Here is a 17,414-nt window from a genome sequence, read left to right as displayed (position 1 = left end):
ATGCCAGACTTTGTGTGGAAGGGGAGCTCAGAAGGGTTACAAAGAGAGCTGTGGCAGGCTCAGCACTCAGACCATACATTACAAGGCCTGAGGCAGGTAGCTAGTGAGGCACCTGATTCCTAGAACGGAAGGAGGAATCTGTATAATGGGACAAAGGGTTACTGTATAGAGAGAGTAGACCCCTGAGGGAGGGCTAGAAGGCGAGAAGATATAGCAGTTGGTAGTGCCTAGAGCCTACCATCTGGCACTTCTAGACATAACCCATGGTATTCCCTTTTCAGGTCATATGGGCATAAAATGTACGAAGAGACATATTATGCAGAACTTCTATTGGCCTAGAATTTCCAGAGATGTAACAGAGTACTGCAGGACCTGTAAGCAGTGCCAAAAGGTAGGCAAGGCAGGAGACAAGGTCAAAGCTCCTTTGATCCCTTTGCCTTTGATTGAGGAGCCATTTCAGAGGGTAGCTATGAATATTGTGGGGCCTCTGAGTAGCCCAAGTTCCACATGGAAAAAGTACATCCTAGTGGTAGTAGATTACGCTACAAGATACCCTGGGGCAGTGGCTTTGTCTTCTATCGAGGCAGAAAAAGGTGGCAAATACTTTGCTGGAGATTTTCAGCAGGGTAGGTTTCCCAAAAGAAATACTGACTGACAGAGGTGCCAATTTCATGTCAGACTTGCTGGTTTGTCTGTGGAAGTACTGTGGGGTGAAGCACCTGAAGACCACCCCCTAACATCCCCAGACTAAATGGTCTTGTTGAGAGATTAAACACTACAATCAAGTCCATGATACGGGCATTTGCAGACCAGTTTAAGAGAAGTGGGACAAATATTTGCCCCATCTGTTGTTTGCTTACAGAGAGTTTCCCAGGAATCCACAGGTTTTTCACCCTTTGAGTTGCTGTATGGGAATAGAGTGAGGGGACCTCTAAATTTAATCCAAGATGAATGGGAGGGTGAGTGTAATTCTCACATGGAGTCTGTTGTGGCATATGTCATAAACTTCAGGACAAGGCTCAGGTAACTTATGGGCTTGGCCGAGGAGAAACATGGCAGAAGCCCAACAGCAGAAAAAGGTCAGGTATGACAGGAATGCTTGAGTTAAAAACTATGCTTTAGGGCAGCAGGTAATGGTTCTCATTCCTGCCAGACACAACAAGCTGCAAGCAGCCTGGGAGGGACCCTACAAGGTGGTAAGCAAGGTAAGCAATGTTAACTATCTAGTAGAACTGCTAGGCAGGAGGCAGAGGCACAAACTGTACTATGTTAACATGATGAAACCTTACCATGATAGGGAGGCATGTGTGCTGAGTATTTGCAGTGGATTGAAGGAGGAGTCTGAGGGAGATTTGGTGACTAATCTCCTCAGTGAGGCTCGGACTGACACCTCAGTGGAAGGGGTAGCAATGTCCCAGCAGCTATCTCCTACCCAGGTTCAAGAAATCCAAGCAGTGTTACAGGAACTTGGGGGCATGTTTACTGGGTGGATACAGGACTCAAGGGCCTATTAGGCAGGCCACTTATAGGGTGCCTGAGAGAGTCAAACAGACTCCCGAGTGAGGAGATGTTGGAACTGGGTGTAATTCAAGAGTCCAACATTCCCTGGGACTCCCCAGTGGTGCTGGTGCCAAAGAAGGATGGCAGCACCAGATTCTGTGTGGACTACAGGAAATTAGTCACACAGAGTCAGATGCTTACCCCATGCCTAAGACAGATGAAGCCCTAGAGCGGCTGGGTGGGGCTAAGTATCACCACTGATCTTACCAAGGGTTACTGGCAGGTGCCCTTAACTCCCAGTGCTAGAGAGAGGTCAGCCTTTGTGTCTCCTTTTGGCTTGTATGCGTTCACAAAGCTGCCCTTTGGGATGAAAAATGCCTCAGCAACTTTCCAGAGGCTATAGATCATATCCTAGTAGGAGGGGTTGCCCTTGCTTACCTAGACCATATTGCCATCTACAGCCATTCCCAGCAAGAGCACCTTCAGCATGTCAGGGAGGTGCTGGGCAGACTAGAGAGGGCAGTGGTGACCATAAAGCCTGTATGGCAGAGTTCTCCTACTTGGGAGGGTGGGGAGTGGTAAGATCAGGCCAGAACCTGCTAAAGTGGAAGCCATTCACGCATGGCTTGAACCTGTCACCAAAAAGCAGGTGAGGGCATTCTTAGGGACAGCAAGGTACTACAGAAAGTTTGTCCCCAGTTATAGTACCATAGCTGTTCCCCTCACAGACCTGACAAGCAAAAACAGGCCAGATAAGGTAGTGTGGACCACAGCATGTGAGCAGGCATTCCTGAAGCTTAAAGAAGCTTTGGGAGGACCCCCTGTGTTAGCCAGTCTAGATTACAGCAAAGAATTGATTATGCAGGTGGATGCTTTGAACCATGGGGTGGGGGCTTTACTTAGCCAGATTTATTTAGAGGGAGAAGAGCACCCAGTGGTTCATCAAAGTTGTATGCTCCAACCCAGGGAGGAATGCTATACAGCTGTAGAAAAGGAATGTCTAGCCATAGTGTGGGCACTGTGGAAACTTCAGCCTCATCTGTATGGAAGGAAATTCACTGTAGTTACAGATCACAATCTCCTAACATGGTTACATCGACGCAGCCAGCAAAATGCTAAGTTGTTAAGATGGAGCCTAGGGTTGCAAGCATATGATGTCAGTGCAGCACCGCAGTGGGATTAGCAATGCCGAAGCAGATGGGCTCTCAAGACAGAGAATGGGGTAAGGTATACTCAGACAGACCTAACCCTCTCAAGCAACGTTTCTCAAGGGTCACTTGAAAAACTAGCTTGAGTTCTCAGGGAGGGGAGAAATGTGAAAAACTGAAAGGCTGCCAGCCCAGCCAGATAGAATTGTGTAAATAATTCTATGTGATTTGTAAATATTAATATAATCCACAGGCTGGTTTTACAAAATGTAAATGAAAACTACATGTTATGATTAAACTATATGTTGTACTGAGCTTCAAAAATGCAACCACAGTGCACTCTGCTGAAAGAAAGCTGATAAGTCAAGCATTGTATGACTGTTTGATCTCAAACTTGGGGACATGGTGTCTGGGCTAAAACATTCCTTCTATTGTTTTGACACCAAAGTTAATTGCTAGACTTTACATGTATAATGTATTTTATTGATGTGGCTCCTGCAGCTGCAAGATTACAAAGATATGTTAGCCTGGGAAATTAAAACAGACAAGTGTCAAGAATGATGTTATCTAAAAATGAGTCAGCAGTGATGTAGTCAATTTAAGACTTTCTTAGAGAGAGAATTAGGGCATGTTGGACTTTGAATCTGAACACATCAACTCACCAGTACCTTGCTTTGCTTGTAAGTAGGACATTTATTTAGAACAGTGACCTCTCTTAGAAATAGATAGAAAATACTAAGTTTAGACTAGCCGTTTTCTATATTTATGTCAGACTATTATCCAGTATTATTTTAAGCATTTTTCTGTGCTATCTGAATTGACTAGCATTGTGTTGAATTGAGGAGATTTGTCTTGTGTGATTACTTACTATTACATAATATGTTTAAACCTTTCAATTGTGACTGTTTTGTTAATTTAAGCTCTAGAGTATATTGCATGTATATAGTGATACTGTCCAAGCCACTCCAATAAGCCTCGCTGTTCGTCAGACTTACTAATTGGATAACATTGCACAGTAAAACCGACCACCCTTTGGCAAGGGCCTTATTAGTCACGGATATTAGTGGTTGGTGGCAGTGATTTCTACCTTATAGGCTGGGCAGAGAAGGGGACATAGCTGGAGAACCTGTGCCAACCTTCTCCAGGAGTGTCTGTGTGTTTGTATACAACTCGTATCTCAAAGTGTGTGTGTCAGCTACTTGGGCAGGGACACGACACGCTGGTTGGACAGAGAGGGTGCTGGAGGTTTTAGCTTAATCACTAGGCTGAGACCTTTACCCTATAGCTGTGCCAGTGGTGAGTCTTATTGAGGATCTGGAGAGAAAGGGAGAAACCAGCCCTGGGCTGACTGTGATCTCGGTGTGCTCTTAAGGGAAATTGTACTTTACTGTGTGTGTACTTGTTATCCTTCCCAACGTGCATGCCCCTCACTGATGCTAGTGTTGAGGACTGAGGCTCCTTGATTACTGGGCCAGTGCATGGTCATCACAAGTTCCACATGGTCTTCATAGATATTTTTCCAAAATGTGTCCATTTCTTTTTTTTGGTGGTGTTTTTATATTCCTTTAGCTTTGCTTCCCAATTCTCTATAAAACTCTGTTGGGTCTTCAAATAAATGCTTATTTTGTACTTTTCCCTTTTAGTCATCTGCATATTTTCTAAGCTTTTCTGTCTGTGTTGATACTGCATGTTGCTTTTATCATATCTATCTTTCTAAATATTTTTGTTAACCTGTTCCCTCATCTATACTCTAAGTGACACTTCTTGTGTTCATTGCTTTATAGTTTTCTATGTTTGATACTTCCACAATTGCATATGATTATTTACCTTACTGCCGTGTATTACTCCTTTATCTCTGTGGAGATATACACCCAAAACATGGGCTTCTCAATCATCACAACCTTCTCTCAGCAAGTAATTCAAAACCAGCCATCTCAGCAACTATACCCTCATGTCATATCTCAAGCTCTTTAATCTAAATATCTGTTGTGTCTCCAATAAAGTACCAGACCTACCAGCATAGGTCACCTTACATAAACCAGATATTTTATCCCTTACTGAAATCTGGTTAAAAAGCCTCCATTAAAGGTGAATAATTTCTTCCACATGGCTATATTATTATCAGGTCTGACATATTAAGCATAAAAAGATACCCCAATATATCTTTTGTCAACAACTTACAGCTCTACATCTACCCTCATACAGTGCCTAAATTTTACAAAGCTGAAATTCTGTGTGCCTTACAAAAGTTTAAAGAAGTCACTATGTAACTGCAATCTACAATCAAGCAAATATCAATTCCTCCGATATATTTGTGGTCCATGATACTACCACCACCAAAGAAATTAGAATACTTGGTGATTTTAAGAATAATTGGACTACTCAAAACAAAGGCTCGAAGACCATCAGTCTACCTAATTTTACTTAATTTTAATTCCCCCATTACAAGAGTTAATAAAAAGACTAAAAAGAATACAGTCGTTGATTGGATATTGAGCAATGCCCCTGACAAAATCTCAGCTACAAGCTCACATCCAGATTCCTGGTGTGATCATAATCCAACAATATGCTACCACACAATGCACCAAAAGCTATAACAACATGGCAACCTAGTTTGAAACCTCACAAATTTTAATTTAACCTCTACACCTAGGCAAATGAACTGGTCTTCCCTAAAACTTTACCTCTAGATGAAGTAGTTGAAAATGTTACTGTACATTTGTTCTGAATAGTCAAGCTCCACTAAGAAAAAAAAAACATGTCGGATCTAATCAATCCCCTTGGCTTACAAAAAACAAAAAAGATATAAAGCAAGATATAAAGTCAAAACTGACATTTCCTACCAGACATCTAGACAGCTGAGAAATATATTCAAGAATTTCATACAAATTGAGGGGAAAAAAAACTTTTTAAACCCAACACCAAAATTAAAACCTTTCTTACCCCAAATGTTATTGGGCAGCCATAAACTTCTGAAACCACACAGTCAAATCCCCTAACAAATGAAACAAACAAAACCACTGCTCAACAATTAAACTTCCACTTCATCTGAGTAACACCTGCAGCCCTAAAGAATCTTACAGAAAATCCATTAGATAACCTTCAGTTTGTTCAGAATAGTACCTTGACATTTTCTCTTCGAGTCTCAGATAAAATAATACAGTAACTGCTATTGTAATGGAAACCTACATTAATAGCCAACCATATTAGAATCATATGTACCAAAGCTATGGAAAACAAATATCATCCCACTATATAAAAGGAGGAATGTCAGTGGAATTATCCAGCTCTTGACCAATAGCTTTTCTCTCCTTCATCTAAAGTCCATGAAAGATGCAATCATTTACAACTGATAAGTACAACAACCTACTCTCACACCTAACATGGCTTCATTCCTTCATGTAACACCATTGTAACTCTCCTACCACAACACAATAAATCAACTTGGGGACAAATGTAAGCTAGTATCTTCCACACTCCTGGATCTAGCAAAAGCAGTCTCCCATAATAAAATACAACTAACTTTATTCTTGATCGGTTTCTACACCTCTATCCTAACATGATTTGAAAACTAACTCTTAAGACATGCAACAATGTATCAAATGGCAAACATGCTATTCATCCTACCTATCCAAAACCATTGGTTGCCATTCATCCTACCTATCCAAAACCGTTGGTGTCCCTCAGAGCTCAATCCTAGATAATTTCCTCTTTAATAGTTTTATATGCAACGTCCATACTGCAAGTAGGAAAAGGCTCCTTGCTATAGTATGTAGAGGACTCCGATCTAATTTGCTTAGGTACAAGCATACCATCATTACAGACAGTTATACAACAATCCTGTTCCTCCAACAAATCTTTTCTGAACCAATCTAATCTTCTACTGAACCCAAACAAAACAAAATTTACATTTTTCATTCTAAAACAATACTCTGATCACAAAAATATATTTACTATATCATATGCACAAAACATTAGATTTGAGGTTGTGAAACATACTGAATTACTTGGTATCATCATAGAATAATAATGTAAAATTTGACCTCCACATCCAAAATACTATCAAAAGGACCCATTAAAACTAGGTCTCCTCTACAAAGCATCTCCTTAACCTTGCTTTGCAATCTAGAAAGACCACTGCTCTTTCTTATCTATTGCTAGCTCTCTCATATCATATGCTTTTCTCGTACTCACAAATGTCAATTTTCTTACTTTTAACAAAACTGGAACAATGTTATAATAAAATAGCAACATTTGTAACCCAGCCTTCAAGTAAAACCCATCACTGCCTAGCACTCAACCAACTAAACTTACTGGAATTCCCCAACTATCAAATATATTTAAACAAATTAACTAAAGTGGCCCAAAGTTTACAATATCACCCAAACAAATGTCCAGCACTGAAGACAATAATGCTATGGTACTCCCCATCTAGATTGCTTGGACCTAAGCAAAGTCCATAGACCCAACAATAAAGGTTGAAGGAATGCATTGTGGAGCTTTTCTCTCTCTGGGCCTCTACTCAAAAGGGTCCTGTCATGGCCCAGTCAGACTTTCCCAGTACACAAATGCTAATAAATAAATAAATAAGAAGCCAAGCATCCGATTAGTTTTTGTATGTGCATGTGAAGTAGGTCTTTGTTCACTGAATACTCATTTCACTATGCTCTTGAGTCTTAAAATCAACATATAGATGTTATTGTATGCTGCTGTTATTTGTGAAAGATGCAACCTACATGCTCTGCATTAAGCACACACACTCTTGTCAACACAGCAGAGCATACAGTTTTAAATCTGCTGTGCTGCTAGACACAAAGTTTTTGACTAACAGCTGTACACCAAATGAACACGGAATGTTAAACTTCATATAATGTGATACACATCACATCTGCAGGGGACTGACATTTGTAGGGGTACTTATCCTCACAATGCTGAAAATATAACAAGGTGTTTTTCTATTCAGTTTCTTTGCTTTGACAAATATGACACATATGCTCAAGGAGTTCTGATCCTCTCATGTAAAGACATTTTTTTTAAAACCATATAGTGCATCTAAGATGCCATTTGATCTAAACCATATAGTGCATCTAAGATGCACTTTGATCTACTTACTGCTCCAACAGCATTCCTTCATGAGGAATTACTCTAAACATGACCAGCAAGTACAATGTATCCCTTGTGATCCACTAGCTCAGAACAGTGTCAGATATCGACTCACTAGACTGTTGACTTTAAGAAGCCTTACTGGTTATACAATTTATTTACAGCAATCTATAAGAAATAGAAACTCCTAACTAACTAGACCAGTGCTATGTCTATAAAAGTATCTGACATACTCAGTGGAAGGTCTAAATGAAGATATTTTCTTCAGCTATGTAAATAGGCTAGTCTAAACAACTTTTCATCAATGATTCATATGCACAAGGTGAACATTTATATTAAACTGCATTGCATTCGCAAACAATCTGAAATACATAGAACACAAGGAAAGCAGAATATGTATTTTAGAAGGCGCATGTATAGCAATCACAAATCAGTTATGGTGAGCAATACAGGCAGTTTTACCTGGAAGATGAAATGAACAGAGAGGGTGACAAATCAGTGGACTGCAGCTGCCACAGATTAAAAAAAAAAATAGAACAGTAAATCAAAACAATAATAAAGACCAATATAAAAATGCATGTTTCAGACAACAGAAAAATAAGGTGAAACAGGCAACATACGGCTTTGAAACTGTGACACTTGTAGATATTGCAAGGCATGCAATTCAACTGCCCCAAAGTACTGTCTGGTTAAATGACTTAGTCAAGCTCGCACAGCAGGCAAATAAAGGGTGAGGGAATCAAACTTGCACCACTGAAAATAGCTTGGAAACAGTTCATGACCTAAGTCCTCTGTGTTACCTGCCAGACTAAAGCAAAAAGTCATATATCATCAGGATTTAAGCCTGTACAAGGAGACCCCAATAGATTCCCAGTCTACTGCCTTAATCATTAGATAGAGAAGGCATGAGAAAACAAAAGAGAGGAAGATTAGGCAAGGACAAAAGCAGGTGAGAGAAGAAGGAAACGGGCATGGAACCATAAGGCAGGTCCAAAAGCAAGACAACAGACCATATCAAATGACAAGGGCAGATGATGAAACTACCCTTGGAAATACAGCAGCAGAAAATAGGTAAACTAATGGAGACTGAATGCACAGACAATAGGCTAGACCTCCTTCATGAAAATGACTACGGAGATACCAACATATCAGCACTACTGCTTATTTGTTGGAGTGTTCCATCGCCTCACTTCCTCAAGATAATAGGTATTGTCTTCTACTATACAACATTTTTGTTGGGAGGACAACTCCATGACAATACTAAAATACACCACTGTTACTTTTATACATTTAGGTAACTCCAAATGGACACAAGTGTCACCTTTCAGGGGGTGACCACAGAGCACTGCCTAGTGACGTGAATTAATCAGAAAGCAAACAGAGGTGAAGGAATCAAACCCTCTTATCCTTAAGAAATTACTTGGAGCCTTAACGATTATGCCCAAAGGTGCTAAACAACCTTTGTTTTTTTTGCATAAAAAAGTGCATGCAAATACTTTTTATGTAAACCACAAAGGTATTTTCACATGATTTTATTTACAAAATTAATTTAAAAAAATTACCTCCAGATGCAGAAGTACACAGCTGCATTTACAGCGTTAATATTTATGGGCAGGCAGGAGGCACTTACATCACTTTGAGTGTTCAGCTGTAATTATGCTGAATTAGTGTAGGTAAGTAACTGTGTATTACTTATTTAATTGCCAAACTGCAAACTAACAGTTTGGTAAAACACTAATGATTAGTTGGTTATTTTCTTGCCAAACTAGTTTGGCAATTACATAACCAATACAAAATTACTCACTCAAACTACTAATTAGAGCTGGACACCCAAAGGGACACAAGTACCTCCTGCCGCCCATAAATATTAATGTCATAAATATAGCGGTGTACTTTTAGACTTCCACATTCGGAAGCAAATTTTAAATTAACACTTTTTTTTAAATGCAGCAAAATAAAATTTTATTACCACACAGAAAAAAAGTGTTCACATGCATCACTTTTGTATGTGAAAAGGAAAGTTTTGCACATTTAAACTTCATCTTTAATCCTCTAAATGCCAGACAATTATACTACCTAATCACAAATCTCATCTAAGTTCTGTCAGCTGCATTTCTTAGTGCCATGCATTATAACTTTTTCCCCTACTGCAGTAACATACCAAAAGGTATATGTATGTTTATAATTATGCAAGGTATTTACTCACAGAGGCCTCACTAGAACTTTATTTACCATAATTAATGACGGACATGCTATACCATCATGTACCCCCAAAATGGAACCACTTAACAAGAGAACACTGGAGAGTGTACACACCAGTAAAATCAAAAGTTCTTCAAAATTTAAATAAATCACTTTTCTGTTAAAAACTTTACATTTGTCAGGAAAAAGCAAAAGTATGATTGTGAGTGTCAGATAACATACAAGACTCTCACTTAAGCCTTTTCTTCAGTTTATGGGCCCAACACAGCATTACAAATAAATATGCCAGGCACTTGCCCCAAACACAATTCAGTGTAGATTAATTCCCTCAAGACTTACTTCAGAAATAAATGACTCCAGTCTTGGCTTGCACTGCTATGGCATAATCCTCCTTGGGTATGGATCGTCCCCTTTCAGCTAAATAGGAAAGGAAATCCTCTAGGGAAGAAATGATAAAACCCAGATGTCCACCTCTCTCCAATGAAAGACTCCAATGAGATACATTTGTAGCCCCCCAGTCAATCTTTTTGATTCTTCTGGGCCCTCTAACATAACCCCTTGGAGAAGGATACCAGCAAATCTGAAAAAGGAAAACTGAATGTACAGCCGAGTTAGATGGGATGGGAGAACCTAGATTAATCTCGACTGAGGGAGAAGGGAGGAATTCACCAGCTACGAGGTCGGGAGGATGTTTAGGGCTGCCTTATGGAGGTCAGACCAACAGCTTCTACCCCAAGAAGCATACATCTGCACACTCCTTTAAAGCTACTTCCGATTTGCTTTTTGTTTCTATTCAATTAAAAAAATCTTAAGAATGCAAAGGAACAATTTAACTCTTCAAAATTTGGGAATGGGGTGGACTCTAGCTTCACTATGGAAGCAGCTACCTAATCAAACTCTTACCAGACATTACAGACCAGAAATCTTTTCTAGAGCCCGGACAGGTCTTCCAAAGCAGTTTTGTCAGCAACTCAGATTCAACTCCCTCCAATCTCACTTCTTGAGCTTCAGGAATCATCCCACCTCTGACGAATGCTGCAACAATGATTTAATGAGGAACATAGTGCAGTTGTCTAGATAACTTAACATAAAAGAAAATATTCAGATGGAACAATGTTGCAATATATATTTTTTTGTTGGGGTGGGGTATTCTTCCTATTTCTGTACCCTTTTCTTATATATATATTTTTTTTTCTTCTAAGAATTTATTTATAGCTACAGGCTTCAGCCGCCTACTTCTGGGGGCAAGAAAGCTCTCAGTTTTGGCATGGCCCGACAACTGCCTTATATTAGCAAATCAACTTGTGTTAGGAGATGAATGCCATGCCAGGGAGGAGCCTGAGCTTTTCAGATGGATGAATGTATGGTCATATTGGTAAGAAAGTCTCACCTCTGAGAAATATTGCAACAGTGATCTATTTGCACATCTACTATTATGATAAGTTACCTATACTACTGTGCATTTTAAAATTTAGCTGTGGTACACAAAGACGTGCCTTAGTTGAAGGTTGGGTGTCGAGCTGGCACATCGGCACCATACAAATCTACTGCCAATTATTAGCGGACCGGAGTTCCGCTGTGGCGACCCCCTAACCGGGAAAAGCCGAAAGAAGAACAAGCTGTGGTACACAAAGAAAACATGGGTCTACCATGCAGGCTTACTTGTTTACTAAATAAAAGGGAGGTCTTGCAAATACAACAGCTGTAGCCATTTTCGCAGCAACTCGCACTCTGTCTTCATAACGTTAGCTTCATGCATATGCCTTGCATACTTATGTTTGACTATTGTCTCTTTAATGCTGGTCCAATCATTCACACACTCTTCTGTGAGATAGCACTTTCTCTTATCCTACCCAAACTTCTCACTTCTTCAGACTTTTACCAAATTGCTCATCTCATTGCTCATTATTAAGTATACTTCTACACTCCCTGAATTCCCCAGAAATACCTAGGAGGAGGAAGAGGGGGACATAAAAAATATAGTTAACAAATGTAAAAAGAGAGCGAGCACCACAGCAAAGGCAGGTTGTAGAAACAAATATAATATTTATTTAAGTAAGCGATTTCACGTCTCGATGGACGCTTCTTCAGACTTCCAACATAATACAACTCAAGAGATGCATCTTATATACAGCAATAAAATCAATTTAAGCAATTAAAAATCCATCATCCCTTCTCTTAAAGAAATATATAGGCACATATATCATGCTCAGCCAGCATTTTATATACACTTAAATGTATATTGATTAAAAATTCATATATAGAAAAATTCATATATACACATACACACTGTTTAAAAATCATGAATACAGTGATTACATCCCACTATAACAATTTCATGTAGACATTTCATAAATATATAATTAATTATGAATGTATACATCAATGCTTCCTTGAAATTGCCTTTACCTTACCTATGAAACTGTATTGCTGAATTCTCAAGAAATGTTACCAACTGTCCACAAACAGAAACAGGGAGTGGGGGAAATGGACAGACAGACAAAGCATGTCTCATTTTCTACCTGTTATTCTATTTTCCATAATCAAACTACTCCTTGCTTTTGTGCTGCTTTCTCATAATGTTTGCTAGCATTGATGTACTTAGACATGACTCTTCCTTTTACCTGCCAGCTAAGAACTTATCTTCTGGTTGAACTTCACAGATGTACTGTTCTGTACTGAATTAAAGCTGTCATGTTTTATACCCTCTCCAGTCTGGTCAAGATTCTTCTACTCAAGTACACCTGTCTTCCTATTTATTACATTTAACAACACAAGTAATATTGGTCTGAAAACCCTTTTCAGCCATGACCAGAGCCGTGCAGGCAAATACAAAGTACAGACAATACATTTGCATTTCACATTTTCAGAACAGAAAAGATGAAAAATAAAAGTTGTAACTATCTTAAACAGGAATTATGAAGGACTTAAATAAATAAATAAATATATATATATATATATATATATATATATATATATATATATATACACACACACATACATGCATTAGACATACAAAGAGTAAACCATAATGGCAGGATAAAGTAAACTGATGAAGTGGAATCTGTACATATGAAGGGAAAATGACTATTCTGCTATCTTAATGGTACCAAGGAGGACGTAGGAGGAGTAAAAACTGAAGAGGAGTAATGGAGAGAGTGAGGAGTATTGTGAGGTTAATCTGCATACCTAAAGCAAATACCTTTGTTTTCATAAATGAGACAGTACAGACATTTTTTGAAGGTTTTTAGATTGTCAAGTTGTCCGATTCCTGGAAGCAGGAGCAATTGTGGAGAATGACTCTTCACAGGTGGAAAGAGTAAAGGTGGCTCTTAGTAGAGGAAAGGTATCAGAGCTTCAAAGCGAGACGGGACAGCATCTGATAGACTATTTCTGAAGGAGAGGTTGGCTGTACCTTTTGAATATAAGTGTGTTGAGGAGAGGAGTAGCTCTAGACTCAACTAGAACTCATTTAGCTCTTTTTAATGTGGAGCAGTGGTGTTTACTGCACTTCAAGAGGTGGGCAAATCTACATAGTAGTATTATGCAAAGAACAAGCAAAAAAATAAAAAATAAAAAGCTCACCCCCAAGTCTCTTACATCATCACCTACAAAGACAATGGAAAAGAGCCACCATAGCAACAAATCCTAAGGCATTCCACTAGTTACCATCCTTTAAAATGTATTAGTTGTTTTTTTCCATCTTTGTTCCCATTACCCCCAGCTACTGATCTCCTTCTATTCCCCAATGAGCCAACAGCATTTCTCTCCCAACCCCATATCTGGGTTGGACAGGAGTTCTGACAGAAGCAATCTGTCACTCTTGAGTTGGTGCTCCCACTTTAGGGAGAGAAAGACCATGTATACCATAAGGCCTTCAAGTCTTGCCAGTTCCCTACTATAAGATGGGCGAGAGCTGGGGGGGGGGGGGGACTAAAAGTGCTTGTACAATTCTTGTGTGCCTTTCCTCTGAGAAATTAGGAGTGACAGTGTTTTCCCCTTGTAAACTATGGGTCTATTGCAAACTTGACAGCACTGAATTAAATACTCGTCTACATTTTATGGACATATATCCATATAAAAAAAGGAGAATAGCTGCCAATAAGTATTTGGTCTTTCTGTTGATGAACTCTGGTGAAGTCTCTGTAGCAACAGGGACGAAAATGCTCAACAACTTGTATTGCTATGTAAAAGCACATTAAAGTAAATTATTTTAACCAAATTCCTCGCTCTGTTTATCTGCTTGCAGTGGGATTTCTCTTCACATCTTCCTTCTGTTTTTATTTTTGGTTGCTTGTCGGTGTGTTGCCGTCATATTTTTTTCCCTAAGCTCGGAGTACAGTTTAACCAAAAGCTATAATTACTGTACCCAATTTTTTTTCCAATGTGAAAAGTTAAATGCTAGCAGTCTAGTATTGACATAATGTCAAAATGGACAGAGTGCCCACATTTTTTTAAATGCTGACTATCAGACCCACTGCTTATGAATACAATTGTTCAGCCATTAAAGATGTTTGCTTTCACTCCAAAGTTGCATAATCACAGAATGAGACAAGGGAGTGTGGGGATGGAAGGGAATTGTTCCTTACAAAGACGGGTACATGTCTTATTTTGGTTCATTTATTTATATTACTTTCATAGGTTGGTACTGAGCTATCTGCCCGAAGGCATACATTAGCCCAGCCACGTTGTGCGGTATTCACCGCCCCTTTAGTAGTTCTCTAGACCCTTGTAAAAGCAGCTAGTACCCTTGGTCCCTATCTAGTAATGCTGTTGGTTTGATCCCCGATGTGAACTTTCCGTTACCCATCCACTCATCAAGGTTCCTCTTGAAGAGTGATAGTGAGGGGCTCTGTCTTTGATTGGGACCTTGTTCCATAGTAAGGGAAGTCTCTGCGAAAGGAATCTATCCCTCCAGCATGTTCTATTCATTGTTGTGTTGAGGTTTATATCCCTAGAGCGTGTAGCTCGAGTAGATTTGGTTTTGCTAAGATGGAGCATGTTCAACAATCCTGGGTTGGACATGGCTCTGTACGTTAGACAGAGATCGCCTCTGAGAAAGTGGTATGCAACAGAGAACAGTCTTAGCTTTTTCAATCATGCTGCATAGGGAAACTGTTTGAGGCCAGTAATTCTCTTGGTTAGGTACCTCTGTGGTCTCTGCAGCTGCTGGAGATGTCTAGCCAGGTACATTCCATTTGGTGCATTGTACTCAATAATGGGTCTGATGAGGGAAGAGTAGAGGGGCACCATTACATCCTTAGATCTTGATGCGAACCCTTTCATGATCAGATGGGTAACATAGAAGGATTTTCTAACCACTTTGGCAACATGGTTATCAAAGGAAAGCTGGCTATCTACTTGGGTCCCTAGATCCCTTATTTCTTCTTCAGATTTCAGGGGATTACCTCCTATGTTGTAGTTTGCGGGTACTCTGTTTTTTCCAAAGGGGATTACTACGCATTTTTTTGGATTTAGTATGAGACCATGGCTTTGACACCATGCATCAGTCTCATTTAGGCCCCTCTGGAGGATCTCCATGTCGGCTGGAGACTCTATTATAGCACCCAGTTTGCAGTCGTCCGCAAATTAGTCAGCCACAGCCCTTCCATGCTTGCCTGTACATGTATATAGGTTTGATTTTTTTTGTGGTTTTTGAAGACTTGCATGAGTTTGTGTGGAGGTTCAGGCAGATTACTGTTTAGTAAAAGTTTTAATTTACTCATAATACCCCACACCAAACTGGGCATAGGTATGTGGCTTATGTAGTCTGACAGATTCATATTAGCAAGCTTTGTGATCAGATATGAAGCACTACTTGTTATACATTAGTACCCACGTATGTGTGACTTGGAGGAATATCTTCAAATTACAGGATTATTTTATCGGAGTATTTTTCAAATTCCAGTGTACATATATTGGAATATATACACTTAGAAGAGGTGTACAGGTTCCCCTACAAAACCACTTTAAAAGGTTCCTATGTGAACATTCAACATTATGTGCTGCAAATACAATCTGAAAGCTCAAAACAAATCTGTCTATATATGCCATGAACAGCATTGTGCAGTTTGGGAAGCAAGGAAAATACTTAGTGGAATTCGGGAACAATGGAACAGTTATGATCTCAGAACTGTTTTGATCTCAGAACTGTTTGGCCAGAAGGCACACAATATCATTTCAATACATTTATTGTGAAAAGAAAATCTATCAGAAATTACAAAATATAAACATATCTAGTACATACAAACTATACTACAATTTCAAGAAACAAAGGAGCTGGCCTTCCTTGGAAATGACAAAACACAAGATAATGTAGTGTACTGTAACAATGCATCTCTCGCACACTTCCGAAAACACTAACCCCCCATCAAAAGTGGATGTGCAATTTCACTTGGAGAAGACAAACACCCCTTCCACCTACTCATGATATGCCACATTTACTTCATTAGCCTAGCTTCCTCCATTGTAGCCATTATAACGGACACAACTGCTCCATCCTAGCAACCCACTTAACACATCATATGAAACACTAACAAATCAAATAACATTTATTTACATCGACACTGTCTAAACAACTCTCTGTATAAAGACATTTATCATAAGTTACTATTAAGCCTTTCATAACTGTTAACCACACAAATGAATTAATATAAGTACTACTTGCCTACTTACTCGCCGGCAATAGTTAAATCCCTTTCTAAGATAACAATTTCCGGCCTTCAGCTACGATGTGACGTCTTTATTCTGCGCCTTTATCTTTTAATATCAACTCCCAATAATATATCATTGTTTGCTATGTCATTGTCTGTGATGCAGTAGGAGGAATCTGTGTGTATGTTTTCTGCGTTATGTTTTGCAGAGCGTAGTAGGTGTTGTAGTTTATACCATCAATTTATTTTCTCAGACCACTAAGGACATTTTTCAGAAGTAAACTGCGTCAGTTCTGCTGAACACACACAATACTATAATGTAGAGATGCTGGCGTAAAACGCATTATCAGTGAACTGCGGCTTCGCATTTGATAGGAGCGTCCAACCTTTTTGGGTTCAGGCTAGAGAACACTTACTTGTGAAGAATGGGCAGGGTGCATATTAGTCTACCCAACATGTAGCTGCAAAGTCCAAGCACTTTGTTGTGGGACATGCCAACGTGCAGATGAAGTACTTTGGTGGGCTGTAGCATAATCTTCAGGTTGTACTAAGGACACACCTGCCGGGACAAAGCACCAAGCTCACATGGGATGTTTAATACCCAATCTAACCTCGCCTCGCTTCGCCTACCTCATCTATACAGTTGCAGTTGAATGACAGTACTGAGCATATAGACTAACAACGATATTTGTAACAAAATGTAAAAAATCACTATTCTAAACAATAGTTTTGTCCGAGTTGTACAGCATTATAAGAAACGTTCCTCAGTGGTGTAAGCAAGATTTTATATTTTGCACGTCAGCCTAAT

General features: G+C 39.3%; 1 protein-coding gene across 2 annotated transcripts in view; it reads right to left on the bottom strand.

Annotated features, from left to right (window-relative positions):
• Positions 1 to 16,912, bottom strand: part of CLDND1 (claudin domain containing 1) — a 124,904-nt gene extending 107,992 nt beyond the window's left edge. Inside the window, exon 1 of one of the 2 annotated variants that reach the window (XM_044084054.1) lies at positions 16,629 to 16,912. The gene's annotated coding sequence lies outside the window, so the exon portion shown is untranslated. Of the gene's footprint in view, positions 1 to 16,620 lie in introns of both variants that reach the window. The other variant, XM_044084053.1, reaches the window with a different exon arrangement.
• Positions 16,913 to 17,414: the final 502 nt, after the last annotated feature.

The sequence above is a fragment of the Protopterus annectens genome, chromosome 9.part0, assembly GCF_019279795.1.
Source record: "Protopterus annectens isolate FY-2018-M chromosome 9.part0, PAN1.0, whole genome shotgun sequence".
In the NCBI taxonomy this organism is placed as follows: domain Eukaryota; kingdom Metazoa; phylum Chordata; order Ceratodontiformes; family Protopteridae; genus Protopterus; species Protopterus annectens.
Note: the sequence above shows the minus strand (reverse complement) of the source record. Positions and strands in the feature narration are given on the sequence as shown.